The following is a 24909-nucleotide window of genomic DNA, read 5'->3' on the forward strand; positions in this document are numbered from 1 at the left end:
CATCTATACACATGACAGCTGCCCCAACACACCAGCACTGCTATATATCTATATGACAGCTGTCCCAGCACGCTCAGCTCTGCTATATCTCTATATATGACAGTTGCCCCAGCAAACCCAGCTCTACTACATCTATACACATGACAGATGCCTAAACACACCCAGCTCTGCTACATCTATACACATGACAGCTATCATATATAGAGATATAGCAGAGCTGAGTGTGCTGGAACAGCTGTCATATAGAGATATATCTGAGATACTGCTATATCTGTATATGACAGCTGTCTCAGCACATTCAGCTCTGCTACATCTCTATATATGAGCAGCTGCCATGTGTATAGATGTACACTTAGCCAGCTATAACAGTAGAAGTCTCATATTTTTTCAGCCAGCATCAAGGCATCTCCTATGGTCTAGTGGTTAGCTGTTCTGCCTCTGAAGCAGAAGGTCGTGGGTTCGAATCCCAGCAGACTCTTTTCTGAAATACAAGCACTGACTCCATATAAGGACATACAAGGCGGGACACAGGAAGAGGCTGCATCGCATCGCTGACATGGAGGTAAGTAGAAGTGTTTATTATTATTTTTTTAATACCCACTGTTACTGCCATGGGGGGAGCGGAAGGCACCTGATACTGGCACATGGGGGGGAGTGGGGTTGGCACCTGATACTGGCATGGGGGGGGAGAGAGGCACCTGATACTGGCATGGGGGGGGGGGGGGGAGGGAGAGAGGCACTTGATACTGGCACTTTTTTTGTGGTGGTGGTGGTGGGGAAGATGGCACTATGATACTGGGACATGGGGGGGGGGGGGAGGCACCTGATACTGGCACCTGGAGGGGAGAGGGGGGGTTGGCACTTGATACTGGCACATGGGGGGGGGGAGGCACCTGATACTGGCACATGGGGAGGGGGGAGGTAGAGAGGCACTTGATATTGGCACTTTTAAGTGGGGGGGGGGGGAGATGGCACTATGATACTGGGACATGGGGGGGGAGGAGAGAGGCACTTGATACTGGCATGTGTGGGGGGGGGGGGTTGGCACTATGATACTGGCACATGGGGGGAGAGGCACTTAATACTGGCACTTTTTTGCGGGGGAGATGGCACTATGATACTGGCACATGGGGGGAAGAGAGAGGCACTTGATACTGACACATGGGGGGTGGGAAGGAGAGAGGCACTTGATACTGGCACATGGGGGGAGATGGCACTATGATACTGGGACATGTGGGGGGGGGGGAGAGGCACTTGATACTGGCACATTATTGGGGGGCATTATGGGGGACACTAGGCTGGCAGCCTATCAGAGGCCGGGCACTGAGGGGCATCTACTGGGGCACTATATATGGGGCATTTTATACTGGTACATTTTGGGGGGCACTAGCAGGAAGGGGGGAGAGGAGCACTATGGGGGAATTTACTGGGGGCACTATATAGGGGTATTTTATACTGGCACATTATGGGGGCACTATGGGGACATTAGCTCAACTGGGGGCATTACAAGGGTGTATTTTTTGCACTGTCACATTATAAGGAGAATTATTACTACTGGGGGGGGGGGCATTATGGTGGGTTTTATTACTGCCCCATGGTATGACCCCCTAGTAGCAGCACCGGCCTCTCCCTGCTTTGCTATCCCACTGCCCCTTCTCCAAATCCTTATTATAAAATCTTTCTCATTAGGATAAAACACAACATCAGCTCCGCCGAGCCCCCGGCCAAGTGTGGAAGTGGCGTCCGAGATCCCCAAGGGCCGAGCCAAGTAACTGTAAGTGTTCATGTGGAGTATGTTTATGTTATGCACATATAGCCTACACTGTGCCCCACAATGTACAGTATACTGCTACACTGTGCCCCACAATATACAGTATACCGCTACACTGTGCCCCACAATATACAGTATACCTCTACACTGTGCCTCACAATATACAGTATACTGCTACTGTGCCACACAATATACAGTATACCTCTACACTGTGCCACACAATATACAGTATACCGCTACACTGTGCGACACAATATACAGTATACCTCTACACTGTGCCTCACAATATACCGCTACACTGTGCCACACAATATACAGTATACCGCTACACTGTGCCTCACAATATACAGTATACCGCTACACTGTGCCTCACAATATACAGTATACCTCTACACTGTGCCTCACAATATACAGTATACTGCTACTGTGCCACACAATATACAGTATACCTCTACACTGTGCCACACAATATACAGTATACCGCTACACTGTGCGACACAATATACAGTATACCTCTACACTGTGCCTCACAATATACCGCTACACTGTGCCACACAATATACAGTATACCGCTACACTGTGCCACACAATATACAGTATACCTCTACACTGTGCCACACAATATACAGTATACCTCAACACTGTGCCACACAATATACAGTATACCGCTACACTGTGCCTCACAATATACCTCTACACTGTGCCACACAATATACAGTATACCGCTACACTGTGCCTCACAATATACCTCTACACTGTGCCACACAATATACAGTATACCTCTACACTGTGCCACACAATATACAGTATACCTCTATACTGTGCCACACAATATACAGTATACCGCTACACTGTGCCCCACAATATACAGTATACCTCTACACTGTGCCACACAATATACAGTATACCTCTACACTGTGCCCCACAATATACAGTATACCTCTACACTGTGCCCCACAATATACAGTATACCGCTACACTGTGCCACACAATGTACAGTATACCTCTACACTGTGCCACACAATATACAGTATACCGCTACACTGTGCCACACAATATATAGTATACCGCTACACTGTGCCCCACAATATACAGTATACCTCTACACTGTGCCACACAATATACAGTATACCGCTACACTGTGCCGCACAATATACAGTATACCTCTACACTGTGCCACACAATATACAGTATACCGCTACACTGTGCCACACAATATACAGTATACCTCTATACTGTGCCACACAATATACAGTATACCTCTATACTGTGCCACACAATATACAGTATACCGCTACACTGTGCCAAAGGAGTGGGGTTTACACAGGAGGAGGGAGGTGCGAAGCGCGCTGAGGGGGGCCCTTACAAATATTTGCTGTGGGGCCCAGTCACTTCTAGTTACGCCCCTGCTTCCTAGCGTAGTGCAGAGGACGGCAGAGGATTGAAAGACCTGGAATTCAGCCGTGGGGAACAGGTAAGTATGCTTTCCTTCAAGGATATGGTGACTGTGAGGGTAGGGGGATAGGCTGGACAAAAAGGCCACCCAAAGATGAACATCCCCTTTAATGTCTGAGGTGTTTGAGATAAGCAGGAGGAGAAGACACCTGTACCATTTGCTATTTTCATTAATAAAGCTTTTTAAGACTGGATCAAGGAACCTGAGAGATGAGACTAAAACAGTATCATTATTTGCAGATGATATTCTGCGGTACTTGGGTTGGGTTTAATTAGATCAGTAGATAACGTTCTAGAGAGGTTTGATGAGTATGGTAAATATTTAGTCCTCACCTTTAACTGGAATAAATCCATGAAAATGGGTTTGGGCAGAGAGGTTTTGTTTCTGTCAACAATCCTGACCTTCAGTTATGTAAGCACTGTGCTTGGCTTACTATTGGTGGGGGTACCGGGAGCTTGACACACACTGATCAGAGATTGATGACAAATCCAGATGAATATTTAAAGGGAACCTGTCAACTCTAAAATGGCATCTAAAATTGCATGTAGTACCTTACATCTGATGTCCTCTGGTGTTTTGATGTTGTGTTTGTCCAAGTCATCCGATGGGCATGATCTCTGCAAAAAAATAACTTTGATTCCGACACAGGCTGTATGCAAATAAGGATCTTGAAGTCAAGGGGCAGGGCTTTCAAGCTTGAAGTCAAGCTTGCCAGGTCCCCTTTCTGCCCCTTTGTGTTTGATGAGCTTTTTCTTTCCTTCTGGAGATCTTGCGGGATGGAAACCATTATCATACGGTTTTATAATGAAGAAAATATAAAAGCCCATCAATTAAAAGTGAAGGGGCAGGAAGACGGAGCGCTGCATTTGACTTCAAGCATGAAAGCCACTGCCCCCTTTACTTCTGGATCCTCATTTACATACAGTTTGCCACATAATAAAAGTTGTTTTAGGGCTCATGCACATGAACATATTTTTGGTCCACATTTGATCCGCATTTTTACGGGTTGGATGTGGACCCATTCACTTCAGTTGGGCCGCAAAATATGTGGACAGCACACTGTGTGCTGTCTGCATCCATATGCCGATTCCATGGCCTCACAAAAAAAACAGAACATGTTCTATTCTTGTCATATTACAGACAAGAATAGGGCAGTTCTATTATGGGCCGGGCGTTCCCTTCTGCAAAATGCATAACGCACACGGCCAGTATGTGTTTTGCAGACAGCAAAATAGGCTACTGTTGTGTGCATGAGCCCTTACAGAATTAGAAACCAGGTGACATAAGCTGTAAGGTACTGCGGGCAGTTTAGGGGTCATTTTGGTGCTGACAGGTTCCCTTTAAGTCCTGGACAACCCCTTTAACTAAATACATAGGGTACTCATGAAAATAACCACTTTTAAATGAAAGGCAGCTGTTCTCTAAGACCCTATATGCACATAGTGTCACAACCCTACTTTATGACGTGCAGTAATTTTTTATTTTTTTTTTAACAAGTGGACCTCATAGGCATTGGATGTCTATACCATGGCATAGGTTGATGGAATGCTCTAATGCTGTGCACACATAGCTTAACTTGTTGGGGGAAGCTACTACAGTATATCTGGCCAGGGGTCGAGTGGAGGGGGAACGCGTGGGAACGGCGTTCCTGCACTTTTTTCATGGCAGGAACGCCGTTCCCTTTCAAGCCTCAAGTCAGGAGAACGCGGCTGAAATCAGGGGGTGAAGCGCACTGTGCAGGGCAGGCTAAGCGGCTTCACAGCTGTCTGTGCGGTGCTGCTGCTGTCTGTGACTCCTCTCATGGCGCCCCGCCCCCTACTGACATCATCTCCTTCACTTCTTCTGTCGGCCTAATACGCTGCGAGTATGTTCAGTCAGCTGAGATCATTTAGAATGTCTTTAAGAAAAGTTTGTCCCTGGGATTCGAACTCACGACCTCTACACATCAGAGGCAAGGCATTTACCCTCACAGCCATGAATGCTGTCTAGGTAGTTGCTTTAAAAAAAAAAAAAAAAAAAAAAAAATATAAGACTTCTACTTATACCTAGTGTACTGATACCTAGTGTACAACCATACACATGACAGCTGCCCACTGTGTATGGATGTAGCAGAGCTGGGTGTGTTGGGGCAGCTGTCATGTGTATGGTTGTACACTAGGTATCAGTACACTAGGTATGAGTAGAAGTCTTATTTTTTTTTTTTAAAGCAACTACCTACACAGCTTTCATGGCTGTGGGGGTAAATGCCTTTCCTCTGATGTGTAGAGGTCATGAGTTCGAATCCCAGGACAAACTTTTCTAAAAGTGTTTTTTTTTTTAAGACTCCTACTGATACCTAGTGTACTGATACCTAGTGTACAACCATACACATGACAGCTGCCCCAACACACCCAGCTCTGCTACATCCATACACAGTGGGCAAAGTTACCTACAGTAGAAGTCTTATATATTTTTTTTTAAGTTATTAGCTAGACAGCTTTCATAGCTGTGAGGGCATATGCCTTGCCTCGGATGTGTAGGGGTCATGAGTTCGAATCCCATGACAAACTTTTCTAAAAGTGTTTTTTTTTTTTTTTTTTTTTAAATACCGGACTGTTACTTTACTGCCACGGGGGAGGCGGGCTATTGGCGCCATGATACTGGCACATGAAGGGGGTAGGAGAGAGGAACTTGATACTGGCACATTAGGGGACAGGGGGAGAGGATGGCACTATGATATTGTGTTTTGATCACAATGTGTATATTTGGCTCAGTCCGCAGCTACACAAATTACAGTGTGCTAGATTTTCTGTGCTTTTTTTTTTTTTTTGGAGGGGGGGGGGTTGCAGTGGATCTTGGGTGAGTTCCCACACTTTTTTTCCCAGGACTTGACCCCTGTATCTGGCTATATATTTCCAATTCAATAACCACTATAAGGTACAGTAAGTGTAGAATTAAATGTTGACCATGCAAATGCAAATGCCAAGTCTGCCATAGTGGCTAGATGTTCTGGCACAAGGAGGGTCTCCCAAATAGAGCACCCTTACCATGGTGTCGATATGTTCCAAGAAGTCATATGGACAGGGATTGTCTTCATGAGACAATGGCTTCTAAAGATGAGGTTTTGATAACCTGTATATATTGATGACCTGTCCTCATAATAGGTCGTCATTATCTGATTGGGGGGTCCAACTCCTAGCACCCACGCTGATCAGCTGTTTGATGAACACTGTGGCCTCTTCATAGACAGTGATGTCATGTTCATCAAACATGATCTATTTGCAGCTCGGGCACATTCAAGCGAATAAGCTTGAGGTGCAATACCAGGCAAAGCCACTGGGCTTAGTTTGCTATGAGGAGGCCACAGTGCTCACCAGAGAGCGCAGCATCTTCAAACAGCTGATCAACAGGGGTGCTGGGTGTCAGACCCCCACCAATCAGATACTGATGACCTATCCAGAAAGTAGTTCATCAATATAGAAGTCCTGAAAAACACCTTTAAAGCACAATTTAGATTATTGCCTGATTTACATGTAATTTCCCTCAATGTCATTTCAAGCATGGCTGAAGACAGAGACAGTACAGGGCACCCAAGAATAAAAACATTATGCCTGGTCTAGAGACACAAACTCAGCCAATCACTGATCACAGGAGTGACCAGTCTCAGCCATTGACTGGCTGAGCAGGCATCCCCTGCCATCTCTGCATGTCAAGGTGGGACGAATAAGTGGAAACCAGCAGGAACCTTATAACCGTCAGAAAAACTGTGGGAAAACAGTGAGGTGGCTATTGGTTCTTTAATTTTTCACACCATTCTGCTCTATATCTAAAGAAAATTATTATCTAACTGGACAACTTTTTATCTTTTTAGCAGAAAGAGTCATCGCCTTCACCTTTCAGCTTGCATGTCATTCTACTTTACCTGGTTCTGAACTACCCCAGGGCAGAGGGCATCTGCAAATGGTTTGTCAGTTAAATGTTATGTTATACTGTAAATTGTTACAGTGTCCACCCCTCCTTTGCAAATATTTTATAATATCTTTTCATGGAACAACACAGAAGATCTGACGCTTTGATACAATGTAAAAGTAGTCTGTGTACAGGTTGTATAAAACAGAGTAAATTTTGTCTGCCCACAAAATAACTTAACACACAGCCATTATTGTCTAAACCGCTGCCAACAAAAGTACATCCAAAAGTGAAACTGGCCAAATTGTACCCAATCAGCCATTTTCTATCCCTGTTGTCATGTGACTCGTTAGTGTTACAAAGTCTCAGGTGTGAATGGGCAGCAGGCGTGTTAAATTTGGTGTTTTGGCTCTTACATTCTCTCATAGTGGTCACTGGAAGTTCAACATGGTACCTCATGGCAAAGAACACTCTGGGAATGTGAAAAAAAGAATTGTTGCTCTACATAAAGATGGTCTAGCTATAAGAAGATTGCCAAGACCCTAAAAACTGAGCTGCAGCATGTTGGCAAAGACCATACAGTGGTTTTTACAAGACAGGTTTCACTCAGAACAAGCCTCGCCATGGTCGACCAAAGAAGTTGAGTGAACAGGATCAGTCTCATATTCAGAGGTTGTCTATTCAAAATAGACACATTAGTGCTGCGAGCATTGCTGCAGAAGGAACCAGTCAATCAATAAGGTAACCACCGAATTCAGACTTTACTGCTGTGGAGGGATTACAGTTAAGACACCATACACACTTAAGGCTTCTTTCACACTAGCGTCACGGACCTCCGGCAGGCTGTTCCGTCGGGAGAACAGCCTGTTGGATCAGTCCTGCCGTTAGTGAACGTGTGCCCCCGGACTGCCGCTCCGTCCCTATTGACTATAATGGGGGTGGGGGCGGAGTTCCGGCGGAGGCATGGCAGCGCACGGCGAGGGGCTGCCAGAATAAAACTACGACATGTCCGACATTTATTTGGGCAGCCTCTCGCCGTGCGCTACCGTGCCTCCGCCGGAACTCCGGTCCGCCCCATTATAGTCATTCAACTTGTATGCCGCAGTGCAGTGCACATTACATGTATAATTGCAAAAGTACAGTTGTCAGCCATAGATTACACAGAGACTGCAGATGAGTAATAAGTGGGAGCGAGAGGGTTCAGCTGGTTTTCTGATACCAGATAGATTTATTTAATATTTATTTTACTCACTGACATATTCCACAGTGCTTTACATACATTATCATCACTTGCTGTTCCCCTTTGAAGCTCACAATCTAAGTTCTCCATCTGTAGGTCTTTGGAGCATGGGAGGAATCCCGGAAAACCTGGAGGAATTCCAGCCAAGCATGGGGACAAAAATACAAACTCTATGCAGATGTTGTCCTTGGTCAGAGTCAAACCCAGTACCTCAGCATTGCAAGGCACCAGTGCTAACCACTGAACTGCCATGCTTAGCAAAATAGAGGCACATAATTTCCACCCTTGCCTAAATCCATACACTGCTATGTGGGAGGGAATTGCACTGTGTACAATTGGATCTGTGTTTTGCTACAGTTAAATGTACTACTACTCCTATTTTGCAATACAGTAAAGAAATACATTTAATATTCTAACTCTGGTCTGGTTTCCTGACTCCTATACCATACGCTGGCCATTGCACTCTACCTTGCCTTGCACCCACCCAAACACCTAACACCAACGGCACCCCAGCTACCATCAGGCAGGAGACTCGGAATCAAGATGTAGCCTGAGGGAAGAAAGGGTGCCCCCTCCTTTTACTGCACGGCCCTAGGGAGCAATGATGTAAGAACAGGTGCCCTGATTGACTGACAGCCAGAGCCACTACCACTCCGTCCTCCTCCTCTCCAGCTCCTTGCTGACACTGCACTTCCTTCCTGCAGGCTCTCTGTAGATGTCTCAATATTTCCACAGTCACCCAAAAAACAAATAGTAAAAGAGTAAAAACTATATATTAAAAAAAATAAAAAAATAAAAATAAAAAAACAGGGAGGAGGAGGCACTAGTGGCAGGCTCTATCCCTTAGGGTGTGCGAGAAATTCATGTTGCAGAGGCAAGAAGGCTCAGCACTGCTTACAGCACACAGCTCTGACACCACACCATGCTTTAAACGATTAACACCATCAAATCTTATATCGAGGGTTAAGTCAGGCAAATAATTATTCTTGTAATATTTCAACATCACACAGGGGTATTATTTCAAGCTACCTAAAGCTTACAATTGAAATTTTTAAACTGTGTAATTGTGCAGGCGCACAGGAGAGCGCTGCTCATGTAGCTCATTATATAAAAATGTGAAGAATTACAGGAAAGCTTAGAGTATGTAATGTATTTGTCCAGAAGCAAGAAGCTGCCACACTCAGATGCAGCTCCAGAAGCCCCTAGGGGCGGACGGAAAGAACGTTTTTTGATATAGTACATAAGTGAGTATCTATTTCCCATGTATAATTTCTTTTGTAGCCACAGGTGAAATTCTTTTCATTAGATTAATGAGCAGGTTGGGGTTTTACTTACAGAAGGAGATAAATCACAGTATTATTTATAGATTTAGGCCTCATGCACATGACCGTATGTATTTTGCGGTCCCCAAAAATATGGATGACGTCCATGTGCATTCCGTATTTTGCGGAACGGAGCAGCTGGCCCCCGATGGAACAGTCCTATCCTTGTCCGTAATGCAGACAATAATAGGACATGTTCTATTTTTGGCGGAACGGACATGAGGAAACAGAATGCACAAGTGCAGCACGCAAGACCTGCAGGGTATTGCGAAGTGAGGTCACGGTTATGGGCAATCGAGGGTTACTCACTGTTTAGAGGAGAACCCTGGGCAGGCATGCGGCAGTGAAGGAGAGGCTGACACAAAGTTCCTCTGGGGCACACTCTGTATGTAGGGACCAGGCCTGATGGTGATGAGGTGCCCTGGATGTTGCAGGTGTTTTGAGTGTCTGGGGCAAGGTCCCTTTAAGGATCGTGATGCCAGTGCCTGTAACGGTCGCACACTGGGTTCCAGTAGCAATAAGTGAGGTACACAGATAGTATGGTGAACCAAACGTTGCTTTATTTTCAACAGTCCAACTTTGTACATACAAGATGGTAATGCAGTCCCAATTGTCATATATTTCCCTAGCAGGCTTATTTCTCAACAATGGCAGTTAATAATCTTGCGAGATACTTGGAGGGTAAACAATGTATGCTTCCCAGACCAGGCTGCACTATCCCCTCAGCTATTCTGGCTGGCTGTATCCCAAGGCCCGGATGCCTAAATGCTGGCTTTAATCATTGGTACTTAATCTTCCTCCCGTATTAACCCTTGCTCTCACTTTGTAGTACCTCTGCCCATCATCTTACTTATCTCAGCTGGTTGTACTGGCACTGCTTGGCTGGAGGGTAACTGCAGGTTGCTCTCAGGAGGTCCATCCCTACCTACTGGGGTTACTTTTTCTGTGCTAGCTGGATTCAGGGTCTCCAGGCAGGCTGTAAATCTCTACTAGCCTCCTGGTGGCAACTAGAACCCAGGACTATCTAGCTGCATGTCAGGAGGAGGCCCTCAGCATATCTCTGGCTGCTGCCTTCTCACTTCTGTCTCCACAGACTCCTGACTATGACCTGACCCCTCCCTGTCTGGGCCTGGACATTTATACTAGGGGCTCCCTATCTCCCTCTAGTGTCTAGGATGCCTAACTACACCCCAATAGGCCTGCTATGCATGTAACAGGGGGAACAACACATGTAAAAGCACATAGAAAATACATTAAAGTGTATGAATAAACAATGCCACTGTCCCTTATGAGTAGGAGTAACACGTGACCCAATTGACCCTTGTGTAGTGCCCACCCCTACCTAGTGGGACACTACACAAGGAGTAACTTCCGTTTTTTGCGGACCCATTGAAATAAATGGTTCTGTACGGTGAACAAAACGGACACGGAAAGAATATACGTTCGTGTGCATGAGCCCTTAGAAGGTAGCTGTCACATGTCGCTGTGAAAATGTGTCACGGGAAAAAAAAGGAAAGGGGAAGACATGTCTTCTTGTAACAAGAAAGCATCTGGGTAGTTATGTCATCGCATCAGGTACATGAAGAATCATAACATAGCGGGGACAAACCCTATATTTGTTATAAGGCCTCCTTCACATGACAGTGAAAAACATCAATTTTTATATTTAATTAAAATTCTATGGGGCTATTTACAGTGAATAGGAGCCATCAAAAAATAGGACATGTCCTCCTTTTGTCTGTTTTAACAGTCAGACTTACTCCACTGAAATAAATAGGACCATTGTTAACAGCTTTTTAGATAGAAGACTACCCATCTAATGACCGTAAAAAAAAAAAACGGGTACGTTAAGAAAAACAATTGCCTTTCCAGGCATAAAAAAATAAAAATAAGTACCCTAACCACTTTCACACACATGGACACTTGCTCCTCACTGGATGCAGCAGAGTGATGGGATTTGCTGTGTCCAGCGCAGAGCGAGTGTTCCTGCGTATGCAAGTGGTTGAGGTGAGTATTTTTATTTTAATCACCATCACTACCATGGGGGGAGGGGGGGGGGGGCTGAGCATTATATGGGAGTATTTATATACTGCTGACACTATAGAGGCAAATATATAGTGAGGATACTATAGGGACACTTTGAAGGCATTTCTGTTACTGGGGGCACTATGGGGTAGGAGCGAACTAAAAAAAATAAAAAAATAAAATAAATAAAAAAACTGTTTTCAATGGTCGTTTTTAATGATTAATAAAAAACGGACATTAAAATAGCCTGAAAAAGGATGTGCACACAGATGCAAAATGTATTAAAATAAAATTCTGTCATGGCTTTTTGATTATACAGTGTCTACAGTGTTACCTTATTGTGTGGGTCAGTGTAATTACTAAAAGACCACATTTTTATCATTTATAAAAATTTTGAAATAAAGAAATTGCTTTGTGCTGCATATTCTGATAGCCATAACTTTTTTATATATATATATATACTTCCATTTACAGAGATATGCAAGAGCTTGTTTTTTGTGCTGCGAGCTATGGATCGACAGATATAGATTTTTTTAGAGCCGATACTGATAATCTGAACTTTCAGGCCGATAGCTGATAATTTATACTGATATTTTATATCTCATAATATATATTATATTAGTTGGTAGTCACTGACCCACATTACTAGAGATGCATAACTCCCCTAGAAAGCGCCAGCCATGGACTAAAAAGACCAGATCTGTCAATCCAGGGTCCCCCCAGATAGCCTCAAATTTTGAGAGGTTATTACGCTTAAGGTAGACTCCCAGATTCCAATCTAACAATTGTATTCAGTCTAGCTACATACTCCGTAATAGGAGGTGAAGACTGAATCCATTTTGCTGTAAAAGTTTTACGTGCTTGATATAGCATCCTATTGATTCCAGTATTTATAGGTGTCTGTATATACTCAGTCATAGATGCCTAGTGAGCACATCCTCGGGTCAGGAGAGAAATTTGCAGAATACACCTTTTTGACGAGTTGCATTATTCCCCTCCAGTTTCATAGCATATGGAACAGTCAAGCTTCTGGCTCATTACATTTCGGACAGTTGGAATTTTCCCTATAACAAATTTTTTATAGGAATATCTGAGTTCTGTACACCCTGTGCATTAAAAACAATTGGGATAGCCTGGCAGCTTCACTAAGGGATAGATTTGGGGTAAGCGCCAACGTTTCCTCCCATTGGGCATCAGTAATAGGCCCAACATCCCTTTCCCATTGCGTCTTAATTTTAAGGGGTGAGGCCTTCAAAAATTCCCCATGTAGCAATCAATATATATTCGAAATGGCTCCCCTTGCAGACCCAGCCGCCACAGCAGTTATAAGCGTCCGGCTGGAAACCTATTGCAATGGTGATATTTTAGACTGGGACTCCAAGGCATGTACCTATAAAAGTGAGTAGAGGGTAAGCTAAACTCAGAACACAATTGTTGAAATGGTTTGAGGAGACCCTAAGAATAAAATTGTGCAATGCTCCAGACTCCTTTCTTTTCCCATAGGGAATATTCTGTCAGTCTGGAAAGGTCTGGCAAAAGCAGGATTGCGCCATATGGGAGATATATTTAAAAATCCTGAGACCCCTAGAAGTGTTTTGGCTTTATTCCATACTTTCCTCATTAGTTCCAAAGTTGGAGCGAATCTTAATCTTGAGTCCACCTCTCCCTCCATTGCTGCCAAAGGCAGGGAGCGTTGTGACGCCCACTCTACCAGACTGCCACTTCTTCCTGTCCCCCAGCCTACTCCATCCCTTAAAATGTTGGAGCTGAGCCGATATAAAGTATAATAGAGGGTTAGGCAGTGCTAGGCCTTCTGAGTCCTTGTCCCTTTGCAGCGTCTCATACCTAATTCTACCCCTTGTTTTCTTCAATAATAAAAAGCGTAAAAAATGTGTTGCGTCTTATAAAAGTAGTGCATAGGAATCCATATTGGAGAGTTAAGCAGTATATACAAGAGCTGTGGATTTAGTACAATTTTGAGAAGATTGCCTCTGCCTGCCAGAGACAGTGGCAGTTTATGCCAGGAGTTAGCTTTAAACTTGAACCTAGCTAGCAATGGCACTAGATTATCTTGTATGTATTTGAATAAGTCAGTGAACACCACAACACCCAAAAACTTAAAGGAAGATACAACCTATAGATTAGTATACCTTAGACAGACTCTGGGGAAGCAGAGACAGCAGAAGTAACACAGATTTGTTCCAGTTGATAATCAACCCAGATTGCCTACGAAATTCAGGGATTATGGATATAATGGGGTCAATTGATGAGGCTAGATCACCCACATAAAACATTATCTGCATACAATGAGATTCGTTCCTCCACCTCAACTCTATTGAACCCTTGATGGGCGGCGTGTTTTTTTAACAAGCATGCCAGGGGCTCTATAGCCAGGGCTAACAGGAGAGGAAACAGAGTGCACCATTGCCTCTCTCCAAGACTATTGCCGGGGACAGTCCTCCATAAACCTGAATTTTAGCCCTAGGCCCATTATACAGCAATTAAACACATCCCAAGAATCTATTTTTATTTAAAAAACTATATTAAAATTATATTTTAATAACTTACCAATTTTCTGACATAATAATACTAATTATGTTTTTCAATCAGATAGCGATAACCTATCCAGAGGGTAGTTCATCAATATAGGAGTCCTGGAAAACACATTTAGATTATTGCCTGATTTGCATGCAATTTCCCTCAATGTCATTTCAAGAATGGCTGAAGACAGGGCACCCACAAGAATAAAAACATTATGCCTGGTCTAGAGACACAAACTCAGCCAATCACTGATCACAGAAATGACCAGTCTCCGCCATTGACTGGCTGAGCAGGCATCCCCTGCCATCTTTGCGTGTCAAGGTGGGACCAATAAGTGGAGACCAGCAGGAACCTGATAACCATCAGAAAAACAGCGGGAAAACACCATTCTGCTCTATATCTAAATTTTTTTTATCTAACTGGACAACTTTATATCTTTTTAGCAGAAAGCGTCATCGTCTTCACCTTTCCGCTTGCATGTCATTCTACTTTACCTGGTTCTAAACTACCCCAGGGCAGAGGGCATCTGCAAATGGTTTGTCAGTTAAAGAGGACCTTTCACCTGGATATCCTTAATCTAATTATTATCCTACCTTATAGTGCGGCCCCCACAGCTCCTTCTCCCATGAGAACTTGAGCTCCTTCTCCCTGGCTAAGAGTGGGGCGCTCTGTCTGGATGAGCTCGCAGCCAGGGAGAAGATAACCGCACCCAGGAGAAATACAAGTTCACATCTAGCATAAACGAGTCGCCTCATTAGCATATGAGGCACCAAAAAGGGGACCACAGCGGACGAACGGGGGGTTCTTTAGAAAAAAAAGAAAGTGCCAAGACATTGTGGGGGCCGCACTATAAGGTAGGATAATAATTACATTAAAGGGGTTGTCCGGGTTCAGAGCTGAACCCGGACATACCCTTATTTTCACCCCGGCAGCCCTCCTGAGCCTGGCATCGGAGCATCTCATGCTCCGATGCGCTCCCGTGCCCTGCGCTAGATCGCGCAGGGCACAGGCTCTTGTGTTTACAATAACACACTGCCGGGCGGTAACTTCCGCCCAGCAGTGTGTTTGGTGATGTCACCGGCTCTGAGGGGCGGGCTTTAGCTCTGCCCTAGCCGTTTTACTGGCTAGGGCAGAGCCAAATCCCGCCCATCAGTGCCGGTGACGTCACCGGGGTTCCTGTCAGCCCCATAGAGAGCCCCGGTACGTCACCGGAACTCAGAAAAATGCCTTTGCCCTGCGCGATTTAGCGCAGGGCAAAGGAGAGCATCGGAGCATGAACTGCTCCGATGCTCATGTCAAGGGGGCTGCCGGGGTGAAAATGGAGGGATGTCCAGGTTCAGCTCTGAACCTGGACAACCCCTTTAAGTATATCCAGGTGAAAGGTCCTCTTTAAAATGTTGTTATACTATATATTGTTACAGTATCTCACAAAAGTAAGTACACCCCTCACATTTTTAAAAATATTTTATTATATCTTTTCATGGGACAACACTGAAGATCTGACACTTTGATACAATGTAGTCAGTGTACAGGTTGTATAAAACAGTAAGTTATTTTGAGAGCACACTAAATTTAACACACAGCCATTAATGTCTTAACCGCTGCCAACAAAAGAATGTACACCCAAAAGTGAAAATGGCCAAATTGTACCCAATAAGCCATTTTCCCTCCCTAGTGTCATGTGACTCGTTAGTGTTACAAGGTCTCAGGTGTGAATGGGCAGCAGGTGTGTTAAATTTGGTGTTTTCACTCTCACATTCTCTCATAGTGGTCACTGGAAGTTCAACATGGTACCTCATGGCAAAGAACTATCTGAGAATCAGAAAAAAAAAGAATTCTTGCTCTACATAAAGATGGTCTAGGCTATAAGAAGATTTCCAACCCTGAAACTGAGCTGCAGCACGTTGGCCAAGACCATACAGCAGTTTAACAAGACAGGTTTCACTCAGAACAAGCCTCGCCATGGTCGACCAAAGAAGTTGAGTGAACATGTTCATATTCAGAGGTTGTCTATTCAAAATAGACACATTAGTGCTGCCAACATTGCTGCAGAAGGAACCAGTCAATAAATAAGGTAACCACCACATAGGGGAATTCAGACTTTACTGCTGTGGAGGGATTACAGTCAAGACACCGTACACACTTAAGGGACAACCAAGCCAGTCGTATCATTCCACCTGTATGCCACAGTGCAGTGCACATTACATGTATTATTGCAAAAGTACAGTTGCCAGCCATAGATTACACAGACTGCAGATGAGTAATAAGTGGGTGCGAAAGGGCTAAGCTGGTTTTCTGATACCAGATAGATTTATTTACATTCCTCAGTGCTTTACAGACATTATAATCACTTGTTGTTCCCCTTTGGAGCTCACAATCTAAGTTCCCCATCTGTAGGTCTTTGGAGCATGGGAGGAATCCGGAGAACCTGGAGGAATCCCAGCCAAGCATGGGGTCAAAATACAAGCTCTATGCAGATGTTGTCCTTGGTCAGAGTCAAACTCTCTACCGCAGCATTGCAAGGCAACAGTGCTAACCACTGAACTGTGGGAGGGAATTGCACTGTGTACAATTGGATCTGTGTTTTGCTACAGTTAAATGTACTACTACTCCTATTTTGCAATACAGTAAAGAAAGACATTTAATATTCTAACTCTGGTCTGGTTTCCTGACTCCTATACCATACGCTGGCCTTGCACTCTACTTTGCCTTGCACCCACCCAAACACCTAACACCAACGGCACCCCAGCTACCATCAGGCAGGAGACTCGGAATCAAGATGTAGCCTGAGGGAAGAAAGGGTGCCCCCTCCTTTTACTGCACGGCCCTAGGGAGCAATGATGTAAGAACAGGTGCCCTGATTGACTGACAGCCAGAGCCACTACCACTCCGTCGTCCTCCTCTCCAGCTCCTTGCTGACACTGCACTTCCTTCCTGCAGGCTCTATGTAGATGTCTCAATATTTCCACAGTCACCCAAAAAACGATAGTAAAAGAGTAAAAACTATATTATATATATATAATAAAAAAATAAAAATAAAACAGGGAGGAGGAGGCACTAGTGGCAGGCTCTATCCCTTAGGGTGTGCGAGAAATTCATGTTGCAGAGGCAAGAAGGCTCAGCACTGCTTACAGCACACAGCTCTGACACCACACCATGCTTTAAACGATTAACACCATCAAATCTTATATCGAGGGTTAAGTCAGGCAAATAATTATTCTTGTAATATTTCAACATCACACAGTGGTGCAGGCGCACAGGAGAGCGCTGCTCATGTAGCTCATTATATAAAAATGTGAAGAATTACAGGAAAGCTTAGAGTATGTCATGTATTTGTCCAGAAGCAAGAAGCTGCCACACTCAGATGCAGCTCCAGAAGCCCCTAGGGGCGGACGGAAAAAACGTTTTTTGATATAGTACATAAGCGAGTATCTATTTCCCATGTATAATTTCTTTTGTAGCCACAGGTGAAATTCTTTTCATTAGATTAATGAGCAGGTTGGGGTTTTACTTACAGAAGGAGATAAATCACAGTATTATGTATAGATTTAGGCCTCATGCACACGACTATGTATTTTGCGGTCCGCAAAAAATGGATCTGCCAAAAATACGGATGATGTCCGTTTGCAGAACAGCTGGCCCCTGATAGAACAGTCCCATCCTTGTCCGTAATGCAGACAATAATAGGACATGTTATATTTTTTGCAGAACGGACATAAGGAAACGGAATGCACACTGAGTAACTTACGTTTTTTTTTTTTGCTGACCCATTGAAATGAATGGTTGCGTATACGGTCTGCAAAAAAAGAAAAAACGGAACGGACACGGAAATAATATACGTTCATGTGCATGAGCCCTTAGAAGGTAGCTGTCACATGCAGCTGTGAAAATGTGTCACGAAAAAAAGGAAAGGGGAAGACATATATGTCTTCTTGTAACAAGAAAGCATCTGGGTAGTTATGTCATCGCATCAGGTACATAAAGAATCATAACATAGCGGGGACAAACCCTATATTTGTTATAAGGCCTCCTTCACATGACAGTGAAAAACATCCATTTTTATATTTCATTAAATTCTATGGGGCTATTCACAGTAAATAGGAGCCATCGAAATATAGGACATGTCCTCCTTTTGTCTGTTTTAACAGTCAGACTTACGCCACTGAAATCAATAGGACCATTTTTAACAGCTTTTTAGATAAGAGACTACCCATCTAATGACCGCAAAAAAAACAAAAAAAAAAACAGGTACGTTAAGAAAAAAATAATTGCCTTTCCAGGCATAAAAATAAAAATAGAAGTACCCTAATCACTTGCACACACATGGACACTTGCTCCTCACTGGATGCAGCAGAGTGGTAGGATTTGCTGTGTCCAGCGCAGAGCGAGTGTCACTGCGCATGGGGAGGGGGGGCTGAGCATGATGTGGGGGTATTTATATACTGCTGACACTAGAGCCAAATATATACTGAAAATACTATAGGGAAACTTTGAGGTCACTACGTTACTGGGGGCACTATGGGGAACAAAAAAAAAAAAATGGCCATTTTTAATGATCGTTAAAAACAGACATAAAAATAGCCAGAAAATGGATGTACACACGGATGCAAAATGGCCATAAAAAACTGACAGTCTGTTTTTAGTATTAAAATACAATTCTGTCATGGCTTTTTGATTCTACAGTGTGTATTGTGTTACCTTATTGTGTGGGTCATTGTAATTACTAAAAGACCACATTTTTATCATTTATAAAAATTTTGAAATAAAGAAATTGCTTTGTGCTGCATATTCTGATGGACATAACTTTTTTTGTTATACTTCCATTTACAGACATATGTAAGAGCTTGTTTTTTGTGCTACAAGCTATGATTTTTATTGGTACCATTTTGGTGTACATTTGACTTTTTGATCATTTTTCATTAAAATTATATTTTAATAGATTACAAATTTTCGGACATAATAATACCAATTATGGTTTACTTATTTTTAGATGTAGAATTTGGACAGAGGGGTGATTTGAACTTTTAATACACAGCAAGCATGTAACACATATGGAGCATGCTCAGCGAGCCTGCTCCATACTCACTTGACGCCATTATGCTGTAAATGTATATCACCTATAACGCTCAAAAAGCTACCACACAAGTAAATATTATCAATTAATCCTTTATTAAACATACATTTGCAATACATTAATAATATGCTTAAAAAACATATAGCAGCAACCATGGGAGCACAGAGGTGTATCAGAAGACTAAAAACAGAGTAAGCTCCAGACCACAAGGGACTAGTATACAGACAATTAGCAGCATCAAAAATGTGGGGCTCATATAGCAACCGTGCATGCAACCTGCAATTCACCGCACAGCACTGAAACCGTGCAGGGCGGTGTGGTTCATGCGCACCCCTACACTGTGAGACTGCTAAAAAGGAAAATACATTCAGTCACATATATTACTGACCCAGTCTGGAGCGGCCGCCCGACAATCGTTTCGCTTCACTCATCCTCAAGGGGCATATTACACCCGCCAAATGTTCACTCCTATATACCTCTCTAATTTACCCTCCGCCAATGAGTGCGCCTCAGATCAGCTGTCCGCCATCATAAAATCGCCCAGTTTCTCTTCCGGGAGAGTTCAGAGTCTAGTCACGTGTCAATACGCATAACCCGCCTCGCGACCCGCCCACAGGAATCTGTAGTCACGTGATGCAACCAGCTGCGTTGCGTAGCATGACATGTCCCATGACCACAAGGTCACGCGGAGGGTCACATGATCGACTCGCCGCTGAGTGATACACATGCCCCTCCTCCTGCACCTGCCGCTCAAGCTATAAGGGCCAAAGTGCATGGTATGTAAACCCATCTGGGGCAAAATCAGCATAATTAGACTTATAAAATCGGCGAATCAGATTCTTATAATTAGACAGACCATTATCAACCATTATTATGTGTATATATCACTTTAGCACAGAACCTATCATAGTTGAGGCAGTGTCAGATACATGATTACAATTGTAGACAATTCAAAAGCAGTCAATACTAATTGCTATGTACTATTCTCTATACTATGATGGGCACTTTCTTTGGGTGCCCCCATAAAAAAGTAAGCAGTGGACAATATCCTCCACTGACGCGATATATAACCAACATACCATATACAGATCATTCTAAAAAAATTAGCATATTGTGATAAAGTTCATTATTTTCTGTAATGTACTGATAAACATTAGACTTTCATATATTTTAGATTCATTACACACCAACTGAAGTAGTTCAAGCCTTTTATTGTTTTAATATTGATGATTTTGGCATACAGCTCATGAAAACCCCAAATTCCTATCTAAAAAAATTAGCATATCATGAAAAGGTTCTCTAAACGAGCTATTAACCTAATCATCTGAATCAACTAATTAACTATAAACACCTGCAAAAGATTCCTGAGGCTTTTAAAAACTCCCAACCTGGCTCATTACTCAAAACCGCAATCATGGGTAAGACTGCCGACCTGACTGCTGTCCAGAAGGCCATCATTGACACCCTCAAGCAAGAGGGTAAGACACAGAAAGAAATTTCTGAACGAATAGGCTGTTCCCAGAGTGCTGTATCAAGGCACCTCAGTGGGAAGTCTGTGGGAAGGAAAAAGTGTGGCAGAAAACGCTGCACAACGAGAAGAGGTGACCGGACCCTGAGGAAGATTGTGGAGAAGGACCGATTCCAGACCTTGGGGGACCTGCGGAAGCAGTGGACCGAGTCTGGAGTAGAAACATCCAGGGCCACAGTGTACAGGCGTGTGCAGGAAATGGGCTACAGGTGCCGCATTCCCCAGGTCAAGCCACTTTTGAACCAGAAACAGCGGCAGAAGCGCCTGACCTGGGCTACAGAGAAGCAGCACTGGACTGTTGCTCAGTGGTCCCAAGTACTTTTTTCGGATGAAAGCAAATTTTGCATGTCATTTGAAAATCAAGGTGCCAGAGTCTGGAGGAAGACTGGGGAGAGGGAAATGCCAAAATGCCTGAAGTCCAGTGTCAAGTACCCACAGTCAGTGATGGTCTGGGGTGCCATGTCAGCTGCTGGTGTTGGTCCACTGTGTTTTATCAAGGGCAGGGTCAATGCAGCTAGCTATCAGGAGATTTTGGAGCACTTCATACTTCCATCTGCTTAAAAGCTTTATGGAGATGAAGATTTCATTTTTCAGCACGACCTGGCACCTGCTCACAGTGCCAAAACCACTGGTAAATGGTTTACTGACCATGGTATTACTGTGCTCAATTGGCCTGCCAACTCTCCTGACCTGAACCCCATAGAGAATCTGTGGGATATTGGGAAGAGAGAAGTTGAGAGACGCAAGACCCAACACTCTGGATGAGCTTAAGGCCGCTATCGAAGCATCCTGGGCCTCCATAACACCTCAGCAGTGCCACAGGCCGATTGCCTCCATGCCACGCCGCATGGAAGCAGTCATTTCTGCAAAAGGATTCCCGACTAAGTATTGAGTGCATAACTGAACATAATTATTTGAAGGTTGACTTTTTTTTGTATTAAAAACACTTTTCTTTTATTGGTCGGATGAAATATGCTAATTTTTTTAGATAGGAATTTTGGGTTTTCATGAGCTGTATGCCAAAATCATCAATATTAAAACAATAAAAGGCTTGAACTACTTCAGTTGGTGTGTAATGAATCTAAAATATATGAAAGTCTAATGTTTATCAGTACATTACAGAAAATAATTAACTTTATCACAATATGCTAATTTTTTTAGAAGGACCTGTACATATAAAAAACAATAAATAGTGATGTGTTCATAAATTACAAAAACGTGATACATGATAAAATCAGTCAATTAACGTGTCATGCATAATAATGCCAAAACCTACATTCCCTAATGCCGCAGGCTATTTATATGCCTTACATCAACGGCATAGGGAGCATGATAGTTCACGTACGTCTGTCATCCCACTATCTAAGGAAAAACAACAAACATCATGAAGTTCCCACCACTACCCTGCCAGACTCAGGTAGTGTGTGTGCATGGTGATACTTCATCCGATCTCGTCATCTCATCGGCTGCATGGATGCACACACACTACCTGATTCTGGCAGGGCAGTGGTGGGAACTTCATGATGTTGTTTTTCCTTAGATAGTGGGATGACAGACGTACGTGAACTATCATGCTCCCTATGCCGTTGATGTAAGTCATATGAATAGCCTGCGGCATTAGGGAATGTAGGTTTTGGCATTATTATGCACGACACGTTAATAATGTAACCAGGGAATCGAGAAGGGTGAACTCTACCCCTGATGTCATCACTTTTTGCACTCTGTTCACTAAGCTCCCTGTTCACGCCACCTCACAATTGTTTTTTCCCTTCTCTGTTTTGGTCGTTCCTGTATGCACTTGCGAGAATGATGACATCAGAGTATACAACATACATCTCTTTCTGATATATGTTTTTATAGAATATTTTATGAGAGTAGGGACTAAATAAGAGAGGTGTTATAATCAAGAATTATGATTGATTTTTATCATGTATCACGTTTTTGTAATTTATGAACACATGTTATATATCAGGTCAGTGGAGGATATTGTCCACTGCTTACTTTTTTATGGGGGCATCCGAAGAGTGTATAGAGTATAGTACATAGCAATTAGTATTGACTGCTTTTGAATTGTCTACAGTTGTATTGTAATCATGTATCTGACACTGCCTCAACTATGATAGGTTCTGTGCTAAAGTGATATATACACGTAATAATGGTCTGTCTAATCATAAGATTCTGATTCGCCAATTTTATAAGTCTAATTATGCTGATTTTGCCCCAGATGGGTTTACATACCATGCACTTTGGCCCTTATAGCTTGAGCGGCAGGTGCAGGAGGAGGGGCATGTGTATCACTCAGCGGCGAGTCGATCATGTGACCCGCCGCGTGACCTTGTTGTCATGGGACATGTCATGCTACGCAACGCAGCCGGTTGCATCACGTGACTACAGATTCCTGTGGGCGGGTCGCGAGGCGGGTTATGCGTATTGACACGTGACTAGACTCTGAACTCTCCCGGAAGAGAAACTGGGCGATTTTATGATGGCGGACAGCTGATCCGAGGCGCACTCATTGGCGGAGGGTAAATTAGAGAGGCATATAGGAGTGAACATTTGGCGGGTGTAATATGCCCCTTGAGGATGAGTGAAGCGAAACGATTGTCGGGCGGCCGCTCCAGACTGGGTCAGTAATATATGTGACTGAATGTATTTTCCTTTTTAGCAGTCTCACAGTGTAGGGGTGCGCATGAACCACACAGCCCTGCACGGTTTCAGTGCTGAGCGGTGAATTGCAGGTTGCATGCACGGTTGCTATATGAGCCCCACATTTTTGATGCTGCTAATTGTCTGCATACTAGTCCCTTGTGGTCTGGAGCTTACTCTGTTTTTAGTCTTCCGATACACCTCTGTGCTCCCATGGTTGTTGCTATAAGTTTTTTAAGCATATTATTAATGTATTGCAAATGTATGTTTAATAAAGGATTAATTGATAATATTTACTTGTGTGGTAGCTTTTTGAGCGTTATAGGCGATATACGAATAACTCCGAGATATTTATGGTACTTATTTTTTGGTGTTTTATGCTGTAAATGTACAGCATATAACCAGGAGGTTAAGAGAAAAAAATTAAGCAAAAGCTTTTACCACATTAGTGCTGTAAAACCACCCTTGCCACAAGTGATGCATTTTTTAATATAGAAACATGCACAATGTTCATAGATGTTCAGTGTAAGAGTCCTTTTACAAAAGAAGATTATTAGGCCAAATATTGGGTACAAATGCTTGTTATTAATAATTGACCCTTGTAAATGTGCTGGCAATCAGTCATCAAAGGAGCAAGCACTTGTTTACTGGTTGATCAGACGGTCTTGCAAGCATGCTTGCTGTTGGCAGCACACCTCCTGCTCACACAACGTAAAAGTATGGGAATCAACAATTTCAATTGTCCATGTACTTTCCATTGGTTTGTGCAAAGGTCCTGTAACTGAGCAAAGATCAACTGAATTGTTATAACCCAGAGTCGCATGCAAAATAACTGTGGAGCCCCAGTTATGGGTCTGAGAAAGCCAGATATCCTTCAAAGGAAGGAAAACCTACTCCACACAGATGAGGGGCAACATCCCGAAACAGCTGTCTGTGGATGGATAACTGGCTTAGGTCTTCCCCGTCACATCCTTAAAGGGGTTCTGCACTTTCAATTAACTGATGATCTATCCTCTGGATAGATCATCAGCTTCTGATCGGCCGGGGTCCGACACCCGGGACCCCCGCCGATCAGCTGTTTGAGAAGGCAGCGGCGCTCCAGCAGCGCCGCGGCCTTCTCACTGTTTACTGCCGGGCCGCCCGCCCACTGACGTCACGACTTGTATCAACTAGAGTGGGCGCGGCTAAGCTCTGTTCACTTAAATGGAGCTTAGCCGCGCCCACTGTAGTTGATAGATCATCAGTTAATTGAAAGTGCAGAACCCCTTTAAAGTTTGTAAAAGAGCGGGATCTTGACATAGGGGCTACTTAATATGGTGTGTCGTGCCTTTTCATAGGTAAATACATTGATATCCAATTCATTTTTAGTCAAGATGGATGTTCATTACCTTTAAGAGCCATGCTCCACTATAGTTACA

At 43.5% G+C, this 24909-nt stretch overlaps 1 protein-coding gene across 1 annotated transcript in view; it reads right to left on the bottom strand.

The window, feature by feature from the left end:
- LOC122941839 (chloride channel CLIC-like protein 1) overlaps positions 1-14357 on the bottom strand; it is a 292415-nt gene extending 278058 nt beyond the window's left edge. Inside the window, exon 1 of the mRNA XM_044299300.1 lies at positions 14271-14357. The gene's annotated coding sequence lies outside the window, so the exon portion shown is untranslated. The remainder of the gene's footprint in view (positions 1-14270) is intronic.
- Positions 14358-24909: the final 10552 nt, after the last annotated feature.

This window comes from Bufo gargarizans, chromosome 6, assembly GCF_014858855.1.
Source record: "Bufo gargarizans isolate SCDJY-AF-19 chromosome 6, ASM1485885v1, whole genome shotgun sequence".
NCBI classification, from domain to species: domain Eukaryota; kingdom Metazoa; phylum Chordata; class Amphibia; order Anura; family Bufonidae; genus Bufo; species Bufo gargarizans.